Source organism: Hydra vulgaris, chromosome 13, assembly GCF_038396675.1.
Source record: "Hydra vulgaris chromosome 13, alternate assembly HydraT2T_AEP".
Taxonomy (NCBI): Eukaryota; Metazoa; Cnidaria; class Hydrozoa; order Anthoathecata; family Hydridae; genus Hydra; species Hydra vulgaris.
Genome location: NC_088932.1, coordinates 39,764,906 through 39,778,210, shown reverse-complemented (window position 1 = coordinate 39,778,210; position 13,305 = coordinate 39,764,906). Strand labels below are relative to the sequence as shown.

At 29.1% G+C, this 13,305-nt stretch overlaps 1 long non-coding RNA gene across 1 annotated transcript; it reads left to right on the top strand.

Annotated features, from left to right (window-relative positions):
• The first annotated feature begins 812 nt into the window (after positions 1-812).
• Positions 813-1,969, top strand: LOC105845922 (uncharacterized). The gene is made up of 2 exons (XR_010643055.1): positions 813-1,088; positions 1,302-1,969. It is a non-coding gene; the product is annotated as an uncharacterized LOC105845922 (long non-coding RNA).
• Positions 1,970-13,305: the final 11,336 nt, after the last annotated feature.

Genomic DNA, 13,305 nt, shown 5'->3' with positions numbered 1-13,305 from the left:
CTGATTTATGCTTAATGCTCAAACTTTGTTTTTGTTCTCCTGCAAAACTACCCAAAATGGAGATAGAACCTCTGCCCTCTAAGGCGACGATTTATATTTATATATATATATATATATATATATATATATATATATATATATATATATATATATATATATATATATATATATATATATATATATATATATATATATATATATATATATATATATAAATATATATATATTTATAGGTATATACATATATATATAAATCATCAAAAGGATTGGCTTGGCTATTTTTTTTTCAGGTACCCTTTTCAATTATCATTAATACCAATTGTATGTAGCTTTTGTTATTATAACTATTAACATATGTCGAGTTTTTTGTACATTCGTCAAGTAACTAATATTATTAAACAAACGTTTTAGGATTTACAGTCGAAATTAATATTATTTTTTAGAGTTTGTTTATGTTACTGAGCTAAAAATGTTTATTTAAAAAAAAAATTTCTACCCAAGAAAAAATAATAATAAAGACAGATAACCTTTTGAATTTTTTCGATTTAAATAAATTCTCAATAAATTTTATTAAATATGGCTTTAGCAACTGTAATAGGCAAAAAAAATTCTGACGGCGTCTACGACGACCTACTCAAAAACAATTTCACAGCTCTAGTTGACATATTTATGCCATTGTATTTTATAAAAAAGATAAAAAAAAAACATACAGTTATATTTACATAAAATATTTTGAACTTGTTTAACTACGTAGACATTGCGTCAAAATAAATATTATGTTTCTTTAAGTCCAGTATGCTTAAAAAAATCGTATAGATCTCTCATGTTTCAATGTTTTTTGTTCTTAACAGCAAAAATAAGTTTCTGCAGACAAACTGTTGAAAGTCTGACACTGTTTTATGAAAGTATTGCCAGCTGAAGAAAGTCTTGTGAAACTAAAGAAACAAGCTTGTAGCTCTAACAGCATATTGAATAACTTTAAATATGTTGCACTACATATTCTTGTATAATGAGTTTAAAATTCTCAAACGAAAAAAAAAGTATTACTTTGGTGAATAACAGCAACAACAACAAACAAAATAATGAAGGTAACATGTTATGTATTGGTGTACCTGTGTATATGTATAAGACAATTGTATTTTACAATTGTTACTTACTTGTAATCAAATCTACTTGTATTTCACGTGCCTAAAATTTTGGTAAATAACAAACATTAAATAATTGGTATTTTAATTAACTTGTATTTTGCGAAACTAAAATTTTATGATATCTATAAATGTATGTTGTTTCTTTTTCTTTAGAATACAAAACTTGTAATATCAGTTGTTTTTTTCAATCATCTTTTTGTTGCATGGTTATTTGAACTCAATGAAGGCATCAAGAGTAATTATCGATTCACGCGTGTTATCTCGATGTCGCACAATGAACTTACTGCGAACAAAAAAAATCTGCAAAATTTGTATCACAAAGTTGAAGAACTTTTAACGAACATGATAAGCATTAAAGAGGAAACGAGAAACGAAAATCGAAACAAAAGATCTTCTCAACTTAATCAGGACACTTCAAAGCAAATGTGTTCTGAAATAAAAAACATCATAACAAATGATAACGATACTTACGAGGTTGTTTTGAAGTTTAATTCAAACAAAGTTGACTATTTTAAATCTGCAATGTCTGTTATGTCAATGAATTGCGAATCAAAGAGTGGAGTGACATGTGAAACAATATATGAAACAAGAAAGTACGCAAAGTTGAATATAACCGGAGAAATAATCGACCTTATTGGAAACGTTAAAGAACTCAAAGTTGGGATTTGTTGCAAATGTTTAAAGGGATATTAACATACCTTAAAGACATTTTGTCATTTTTACGGTTTACATATAAATTATGTATTTTATCTATTGATTATTTTAATTATGTCTTTTGCCTTTAATAATAGTATAAGATCATAATTCTACTAGTTAATTTATTGATTGCTTTTATTTTTTTTAAATCTTGAAACATCTTAATTTCATTAACTACAGGTTGTTTTAAGATAACTAATCATTTGAACTAACCTGAATTGTTCTGCAGGCCTGGATTAATTATTTAGCTAACAAAGCATGAGTCTAGGGCTTCCCAAGCGTTCGGGGGCATCAAAAGTCCTAAAAAAAAAGTGCATATTGTCCCGGTAGTCGCGTGTGACTAACATGACATAAGCAAATTGCATATGTAATATTGTTTAATCCGTTTCACATTAATCACATTATTTATTCCTTTCCATATATAATTCTTTGCACTGTCAACACCACAACTTCTGCTGAATACATTTAACCATTCTTTGCGTCACCAATGGTTTGATCCAAACCCTTAGTGTTTCTGCTTTTTTATTCAACTATTTTATTTATAGCTTTTGAATTTTTTCAGAAGATTTTTAACTTCTTTTAATTTAAACCTTCTTGTAGCTTTTACGAAGCTTTGCTTGTTGACTCCTTACTAAGTTAGCTTTCACAACAAAACTTAATTTGACTAAGATTAATGGTTACACTTTTTACTTTCTCTTTTGTTTTCTTATAAGAGTCATTAATTCTAAAAAACCTACACATATATACAAAAAAAAGGCCACATATATACATACAGACGTCCATTATTAGTTCATTAAGTTATGAGTAAGTGTTGTATTATTAAGTTATCATTATGTTATGAGTTAGTGTTTATGAGTTATTGAGTTAGTGTTGTAATGAGCTTAAAATGTGCTTTTATCAATTTTGATAGAACAATTAATAATAGGTGCCCAAATATACTATTTTTTAGCTTTACTTTGCATAACTTTTTCAACAAAGTATTGTTTTAAAAAATGTAATTATGAATAATTGGAAAATTATACCTCAGCACATAAACTTATACTATTTATTCAATTTTTATGTACTTTTTTTGAAGTTGAAGCGTGTTCAGCTTAGTGGTGCACAAAAAAGTAAACTATATATAACCAACAATAAAAAATAGAAATTTACAAAGTTGAAATCAAAAGTAATATAACAATTATAAGCAAGCTCTCTGAAATAAGACCGCAAAAGATCTTGTCGTAACAACCTCAAAAGTGAAAACACATAAATATATATTTGTAAAATATATATATATATATATATAGCTTAAATATATATTTGTAAAAAAAAAAAAAGTAAATATAAATTTAATATAAACGTAAATAAGTATGTAGAAAGTAAAAAATTTGAAATAAAAAAGATGCATTTATTAAATGGTACTATTTATTATAACCCAATATATATAAATAAATGAGGTTTTAAGTTTTTTTTTTTTTTTGAAAAGACATACGTACGATAGGTACGGGAAAAAACAGGCAGAGCAAAATCAAAATTCGGCAAAACAACCTTATTCGAAAGTTGTGGTGCCCAATAGGCAATGCAAAGTTGCTTAAAACTTGTGATAGAAAGGTTCATTTTAACAATAAATATTTCTCAAAAATGTATTTGCAATAGCGTCCTAAAGTTTAACATATTTCGCTATAAATTTTGAACGACGCATTCAATATCCTTGAAATTTTCACTGAGTATTGCTAATAATATTTTTAATCTGAAAATAAAAATATTTTTCAATAATAACATTTAATTAAGTAATCCAAAAAACTATAATAGTTTTTTTGCGGATCAAAAGTATATAAAGGGCGCTTGTAGTTTTATTAACAGGGGCGTCAATTTGTTTACGTTTTATGCAATATTTTAATTAAGTTTTTATAAAAAAATTAAATTAAATACTGCATAATTAAGCATATTGAATTTAATTTTATCAATGTTTCTCAATTCAAAATGGGACAAGAATTTAGTTTCTCTGTAATAAAATTAATCTTAATATCAGTCAAAGCAAAAATATTTCATTTTCAAGTTGCAAATCCATTTGATGATTTCAAGGCTACATTAGGACAGCTTGTTCAACAATATAAAGCTCAAGAAACAACCAAGTACTAGAAGCGAACAAGTTGACCCTAAATTAATTATAAAAAAGAAGAAAAATTTTTGGTAAGAATGTCAAAAATAGATCAAAGAAAATCGGATGTGGTCTTTAATGCAAAATTACTGAATTTTATCAAATTGAATGATCTGTGTTGACCACCAAACGTTGTCTTTGAAATGTTTCCGTGTTTGGGAGAAGAATAATGAAGAAACCACTTATTTTGTAAAGAAGCGTAAAGTTCAAAGTTGAGTTTTGTTTTCTAAAAAAAAAAACACTTAGGTTGGACACCAAATGAATGGACAAAAGTTTGTTTAGAGTGATCCGTGTATCAGTTTGTGTATAAGGAGATCATCAATAAAAAAATGTTTTGTCATGCTAAAGATAAAATGCCACGAGGATGGATATTTTAACAAGACAAACATCCAAAGCCTCTGTGAGGAGTTTCTGTGCGAGCCAAAAAATTCCATTGTGAAATTCGCATTCTATTATTGCCGTCACAAAGTCCTGATCTCAATCCAATTGAACATTTATGAAAACACCTAGATTGTCAATTAGAGTTGTGCGTTTTTTGGGCAAAGAAAGCTTTCCTACCTTTATTTCAATTTAATGCACTTGTCTTAGATCGACCAAAATGTCTTGAATACATATCTACATGGATGATCTACATGATCTTATGTATCAATCAATTGAAAACAAATATATTAATTATGGAACCACCTAGCATTCAAAAAGATATTATTGTTAATGGTAATTTTATTATAAAATTTATAGAAGGAATGCATTAGATTTGTTGACTCAGCAAACGATTAAGCGGTAATACTTGACAATGAATTATAAAAATACAAATAAATAAGATTGTTAAAAACTGCTACAATATATTGGGCAAAATATCCAAGCAGCCGGTACCGTTTTTTAATTAGATAAAGGAATATTAGTTTAACAAAGTGTTTTCATTTTTAGATAAAAAATATGATTAGCTATATTCAGTGAAAATTTCAGACATACTGAATGCGTTGTTCAAAAAGTATAGCAAGATAAATGGCTGTCCTTAAACTTTAGGACGCTACTTTATTGATGTGTACATGCCTACATCCTTTTGCCCAGAGAATTTTAGGGCCAACTTGAGGTTGGTTAATTTTTATTCAGCACCATTTATATTTTTTTGGCTTAGTCTTGAAAGTTTTAGCGATAAAACAAAGATATTTATTTGCACAGAAATAAAGTTATTTATTTGAGCTGTACATGAAAAAGAGCTAACCAGCAAACATTCTATAGCAAAATTTCAGTAAACTTATAAAGATATTTTGAGCGATCCTCTGTAATATCGCTCATCGGTTACTTAGTGAATGGTTAAGATATGTCGGAAGGAATTCTTTTTTTTTAATTTTTATATTAAATACAGTATGTTGTTTGAAAACGAAAGTAAAATAGGTAAGCTTTTAAAATTGATAAGAAATTGGGATATCAGTGTGTGACTGTTTCATTTTTACATAGAATGAGACAATTTAATATTTACATTTACATAATTTTCACATCAGTCACACAGACAGATTAAAACTAGTGTTCGAAAAAAATTACTAAAATTTTTATGGTTAAGTTTTTATTATTTCTGGGCTAGCCTGCTCACAAATCAATAAACCTAGATATTGTTTCTCTTCTTTGCTAAATGATCTAGATCCACCCAATAAAGAAAAAATTGTCGCTGTCACACCCCCCTGCCCCATCCCTTTCTTTTTTTATCTTCTTTCCTCAATAGCAGAATTTAAAAGAAACTGAAAATCATTCCCTTCATTTGATGGTCTGGATCTGTACCTAGGTGATAAAAAGTACATATATATATATATATATATATATATATATATATATATATATATATATATATATATATATATATATATATGTATATTTATACATGTTTATTTTGCAATTACAAAGTATTTACAAGTAATTAGCTACAGATTGGCGGTAAAGATATACAAATATAAATATCATAAACTAAAAAGTTCGTAATATACGAAGCAAAATAAAATATAGTTGCATACAACTCAGAGACATGATTAAAGTAAGTACCAATTACAACAGTATAATAATGTGTACGTAAAAATAATCTGAGAAATATATCTCTATATTCTTCCAATTAAAATAAAAAAATACAATAAATAAAAAAAATCTGCTGATTTTGCGGAGGACTTTTTAGATGTTTCACTATAAGTTTATTTACCACATTTTAAAATAACATTAGTGTATAAATATGATAAAACAACATTTGTGTAAGATTGATAAAAAGAAATACTTGTTTGTAGTTATAGGAAGCTCGCAGAAGACTTAAGTCAGTCTTGTCATCGAGTACCTATTACAGAGGCGTGGGATGCACATGAAAAATCAGTTGTATACGTGGTATATATGTATGTGTTACATGTATACTTTGTTATTATTATTATAATTTATTTATTTTTATCCATTTGTATTAAAAGTTAAGATTTTTTTTTTATTTGTTTAAATTTAAAAGAGTTCCTTATAGTTGTTTAACTTAATTATCGTTTTAGCTTTATTTTCAGAGAGTGTTCATTGTTTAAGTTTAATAGTGACTCATTTCTAGAAACTAATTTGTTAAATAGATTGGGACCACGATATGTAGTTGAGAATTTTGAGATTCTTGTTGTTTCAAACGGTATCTTAACGTTGCCTGTTGCTCTTGTATTTTACCTAAATATATTGTTTTTAAATAAGTGTGCTGTAAAATGTTCTGGAACTAGACTTAGTTTATGTTTGAACATGAAAAGTATATTTTGAAAAATATTTATTTGAAATATATTTAGTGCGTTCATTTGTTCCAGTAAGGGTTGAGCATGATTAAATTTGTTTTTGTTGTATACGAGTCTTGAAGCGTATTTTTGTCGTAAGTAAAGTGGTTCTAATTTACATTTATGGGTACTGCCCAATGCTATATTGGCATACATGAGATAGCTATGTATGAATGAAAAGTAGAAAATTTTTTGGCTTTTTTTTTGACAAAAATGGTCTTGCCTTGAAAAGTAAATCTATGTACTTTGATGTTTTTGTGTTTATGTAGTTTATGTGGGGTTTCCAGGAAATGTGTTCATCAATTGGAACTGTTAAAAAACTTTGTATTTAGATCTCTTTTGATGGTTATATTTTCTATATTAATTGTTGGTAGGTTTACGGATATTTTTTTTATTTGGTTGATTAGAGTGGAATAGTATGTATTTAGTTTTTTCTATATTGAATGACGGTTTATTTGATTTAAGACATATATTAATTTTTTTTTAGTTCAGCATTAGTTTTTTTCAAAGAGACTGCTTTTTCTATCTATAACAACACACCGCTGTCTGATCTTAAGGTAGTTTTTAACCAACAAAAAGCTTGATTTTTTATACGATAGTTTTTCTATTTATTTAGTAAAATGTCATGGTTGACGGTGTCAAATGCCTTTTACAAATCAACAAAGATCCCTAATGTGATATTTTTTTTTTACAAATGATCTACTTATCCTATTTAAGAAGTCAAGGATTGCATGCTCAGTCGACTGTAGCTTTTAACAACCATATTTACCATATTGATAGTTTTGTTTGTTTTTAAATAGTCATTTAGTTTATTATAGATTATTCGTTCTAGATGTTTTGAGAATACCGAAAGGATTGAGATTGGTCTATAATTTAATTAAAGAATTGGTTTCTCCTTTATTTGTAGATTAGCATAATTTTAGAAATTTTTAGTTTATCTGGTACAATACCTGTTGTAACTGATGAATTAAATACTTGGTATGTTGGTTTACGTATCTCCTCAAAAACATTTGACACTACTTTGCAAAAGATGTCATCGATCCCTGGGGACTTGATTTTAAGTGATTTCATAGCTATTTCAAGTTCATCTTGATTTATTTCATTGAAATTTAAAGAGCAGTGTGAGTCTGTTTAAGTAACTTTTAAATGTATTATTTGGGCATTGAATTTTTGATGCAAGATTAGCATTAATGTTGGCAAAGTAGTTGTTAAATTCATTGTAACTATCTCGCCCGTTGTTTGATTTACTTTCATTAATTATCACTCTAAAAGGCATTTTGTTAAAATTAGATTTACTATTACCAATTATTTCCTTCATAATGCCCCATGTCTTTTTTAAGTCTTCATTAAATTTTTGTATTTGATTAAAATAATATAAAATTTTTTTATTTTTTCATTTTTTCAAATAGGTTTATGTATTGCTTGAAGAGGTATAGGTTCGCTTCTCTTATATTTTCGGTAATGGTTTGCTTCGCTTCTGTTAAGTATCTTACGTATAGTTTTTGTTTTTGTTTTGAGGACTTTTTTATTTCTTTTGTTATCCATGGACAATTTAAATTTTTTGCTTTAATTATTTTTTCTTTAATTAGAACAAAATACATGAATTTGCTGGGAAGTGTGAAGTTGTCTTTACCATTTTAATATACGTATATTAAAAACGGAACATCACATTTTTTGGTACGATGATTATGTTTCTACATTTACTTATATATTTAAATGTCATTAGTATGCTGAAATCCAAAGAATGTAAATGATGGAGCCTTAGATACATTCTCTGTAGCCTCAGTCATATAGTTTTGGGGTTCGGGGCTACAGCCTACAATAGCTCTTCTATAAATAACTGTTCCTTTGGAGAGACTATGTATTTAAACTAGTACAAATAACAAGAGAGACTATGCTGCTGCACTAATAGTATATATAATAAGAAAGAGGTCTGTTGAGAGCATGCACCAAAAAATTATCTATTAATAATAATAACAATAATTAGGTTACAAATGCCACATTTAGCAACAACTACTTACAATAATTAAATAATATACATCACTTTCAACAAGCTCCTTTAAAATTATTAAATTATTACTGTTGCTTTTAACAATATACTTAACGGATTCACGAAAAGTGTACAAATAACAAAAAACAAAGTTTTTTTTGTTGCTTTTCTGTTAATTTAAATGGCAATTATGTCATATAATTTAAGAAAAACCAAGCAAAAAAATGGTTCAACACTAAGCACAATTTTCTGCAAAACGGTTTTGTAACAGTATTAAATTGTATTGAAGAACTCTACAAGATGTTGTTAATTCAGTTCTTAATACAAAAATAAGAAAAATTTTATTAGCGGTGATTGATGAAGAAAAATAAACGGGTTGTTTTGATACCATGCATATTAGGGTGATGCAAAATTTGTAGGTTCAAAACTTTAGTTGTCCTCAAGCTTGCCCTTGTTCTATATGACAATAGTAGTTATTGGGCAAAATTTGAATCAAATCGGATGATATTTAGGGGTTGCCATTATGTCACATTTTGGTATAAGGTTACAAAAAGTAAAAAAAATATTTTTTATCTTTACATTTTTTATATTATATTACTGAATTATTTATTATCAATTTCTTATTGATAATAAATACTAAATACTATTACTAGACAATAATAAATCAATCATCTTCATCATTCAACAGTCATCTTCATCAATTAGATCGAAAAGTTCTGCGGTGCGTTGTGTGACGAAGGAAGACAATGGGCTGTGACAATCGAATGTGGCAGCATCAAGTCTTTTGAGAGATTTCTGCCTTGGCTGTTGTTTCAGGTTGTTTGCCATGTCTCTCTTGGTGTTGTTGTCGACACGGGAATCGAAGAAAGCCAATCCTATTAGATGTTCAGAAAAATACCAGGTGGCGATGCAAAACTTTTGCTGCATTAATTGCAATTGTACGATTTGGATATTCTTGAATCCGTTGAAGAAGCTTGGCATCATTGAATGGTGCTCGTTCAGCTAACAGAGCTTCATTCCAAAACTGTCCGTATACAAATGCCAAAAAAAGACTTATATCTGTTATTCCTTTCTTTTCCTTTGCAGTAACAACAAATTGATCCTGAAACAAATATATCTTTATACAATATATAGCTTTTGCCATCCAACGTGCATTGTGTGTTGCACCTGGAGCCCGAAACTTCACTTTGAACTCCGATGTTGTAGTTGATCCTCCAAGGAAAATAAGGCACAAATTCAAGAGTTCTAAGTAATCATCCCTGGGTTGTTGACCTTTAATTGCTTCACTATAATATACTACCATTTCTTCACGGAGTTTGAGAAAAAAATCGCAGTTGTAAAATTCTTTATTCCCTATAGTGAACACCTCCTTGTTGATTGCTGGCCATTGTTTCTGGAAACGGTTAAAAATTCCAACTTCAGGTCCTCCACTGGTTCCAAATGCAGTCGTGAAAATGGTGGAAAGCATGACTTCAAACATATGGTGCCTGCATGCTATCCATATAAGATTACGGTCAAGATTCTGCTCCATTATTGTGCAGGCACCATTGTTCAACCCAGTGTTAGATGAAGTAGTGTCAAAAACCAGTCCCCGAACAAACTCTTTCAATTTCCAGTCTTTAAGAGCCTTCATGCAAGCATCAGCCTGTTGCTCACCTGTACCTCGATCAATCTTTGGAACGCCCAGCAATTTTTCCACCCCACCACCAGTCACAAGGATGGCAATTCTATCCACTTTTTTTTGACCACCAGTGATATCAGGTAAGAGCTTTCCATCCCAATGCAGAAGAAGTGGATCATCAGGAGAGAAATCAACCTTGTCAGCTGTAGTCACCGCTTCACGAACAGATCGCCTTTTTCTGCGGATTGTGCTGTACGACAATGATAAATCTTTTACCGAGTGACCAAGAGCCTGAGACACTGTTCCAACCACGAAGAGTGCACGGCGATCAGAAATATTAACACGATCAAGAGATGATACAACATTATTTGTTAGAACTTTCATCTTCTTTTTCGTTGAACCACTTGTGCTCAGTGTGCTGGAAGCGGAAGGAGTCTGATATTCATCATCATCCGAGGAACTAGAGCTACTTTCACTCACAATGTCAACTGCTGATGAAGAAGAAATGAGTTCTGTTTTTTCCATCAGTTCCGCTTGACTTCTTTGACGCTTCAATTCCATTTTAGTTTCTCGGACTCGTTTCCGTGCCTCCCTAGCTGTTAAACTTAATGGATCTTCTTGCTGCTGACGTAAAAATGCTTTATCTTCATCGTTTTTCATAACTTCTGATGCATTTTTGGTTGAAATATCAAAAAGTTCTTCAAGGTCAGCGTGGAAAATTCCTTCTTTCATTTGACAGCTGTCCAATTTTGATCCTCGGTGTTTTTTCAGCAGCAGATATTCGTCATAAAGTTTTTTTAACTTTCTTTCCGCATTGTCAATTCTTTGAGTTGGAATTTTTCCTCTCTCCCATATAACAAGAACTGCTTCAATTGTTGCCCGAATACTTTTTTTCACTTCTTGTTTCTCTTCTATATGATGGAAGAGCAACCTCCGAAGAACATCCCCTCTTGAAGGAAGTCTGGCAGTCGACAGAGTTTGTGTAGGTTTACCAACAAGTCACACCTCAGCAGAAGATCTAGTGGTTGCCATATTATCAATTTCTAAATTATAAATAAATAAACAATGAAAAAACAAATTTGCGAAATTTGAGAAAATCACAAAATTTTACCAATGGTTAATTCATCTTATAAAACATGGCAACCCCTAAAATTGCTTCTTTTAGTCTAATTTTTGGTACACATGATCCTAGGTGATAAAGGAACACAGGCAACCTTAAGGAGAATGTTTTTTGTGACATTTTTTTTTTCTATTACAATCTGAATCACCCTAATGCATATATTATACACATTTAACATATCACTTACGTTATCGTACGATTATTAAAGAGGATTTCCTCGAAATGAGCTCTTATATCTGCAACAAAAAAAAACAAAATAATGCAGTTGAATTTATAACTTACAGAAAATCAGTTTGACATTTTTGGCAGCTGAAAAAGTAGCCAAATAGGTATAAGGTCATTAGCAAGTTTAGTAAAATCATCAGTGGCTATCGCGCATTTTATATGGGTAAAAAGCGGTGGGAAATTGATTGTATGTTTTTGTATTAAATGCCTTGTGTTTTTCTTCATTATGGCATACAAGATAATTTTACTCAATTTAAAAAACCAGATAAAATACGATGCAGATATTTGTTTCATTTAGATATGCAGCTCTAAGAGCCCGGAATAACTGTTTTTCTTTCTTTGAAAATGCGTCATTTAAAATACGAATAAAAGAAGACGTGATTTAAACCATTATTTGTTTCATTTATCGAAATATGTAATAAAATAAAACCTTTATTTTATATTTTAGAAAATGTTTATTTACAATCTTTATTTATTGATTAAAGGCATTATTAGTAGGAAAAGCTTGGGAACCTAAGGCCTCTTTTTACTAAGGGCCACCCCACTTCATTTAAAAACTTTAAAGTTATAAGTTATGCTTATCCGTCAGGTGATTAGTTATAAAAAATTTTATTTTTTAATCCTACATTGATTCTCAGAGGGGGTTGCTACTTGATAATTTTGTTAAAAACCTTAGTAACACTATATAACTCTGTTAAAAACTTAAGTAACACTAAATAGTTTTTCTAAAAACCTAAGTTCACTAGATTGTTTTGTTGAAAACAATCAAAGAATAAACAAACTTTTAATCAAAATTATATGTCTTTGTTATCTATTTACTATGGAGAAGAATCTAATTTTCAGATAGCAGCCCTAAGTAAAACTGCTAGTGGCCCTTGTACAATTGAAAAAAAAAGCTTATTGTACCTATCACTGCTATTTTCATCCTTGTAAACGACAATCTTTCTGGTTGAAAGTCCTTCTAGATTACAGACTTATATATTTCAAGTCATTATACCTATATCAATATAAAGTAATTAGTATACTAACATGATCATTTCAGTTTCTACATTTCAAACAAGTCGGGGTTATGAATGAGGGCATTGAAAAAACTGGCCCTAGATACACGAACTTTTATTTACGTTACTTTACGCTACAAAACGAGAGTTTTACTCAATGAAAATTACGTGACGAAGCGAGAGAGTCGCAATTGAAATTCCATTCATTCTAAGTTAATTCAAATATTTGTTCGCTCTCTTAATTAAAGATTTTTCATAAAAAGATCTGATGATTATTCAATGAAAAATGTTTCCTTAAAAATTGTAAATATCAGTTCTTCGTTGTCTAATAATTAGAAACACTTTTAAAATATTTTTACACAAGTTCGAATTTCAAATATGTAAATTCTTTATTTAAAGCATTTCATGTGAAAACTTTTTATTTTGCTTTTTGGCTGTTTCATTTATTTGCAATAAACACTTATTACGTATATAAATACTGGCTTGGGTAACAAGAAGAAAACGATTGTCTGATTACGGAGCCTTTTTTATAAATGCTTTTAAACAAAAAATAAAATTTACACAAAGCGTTAAAAATTTAAAACTTTTGTCAAATA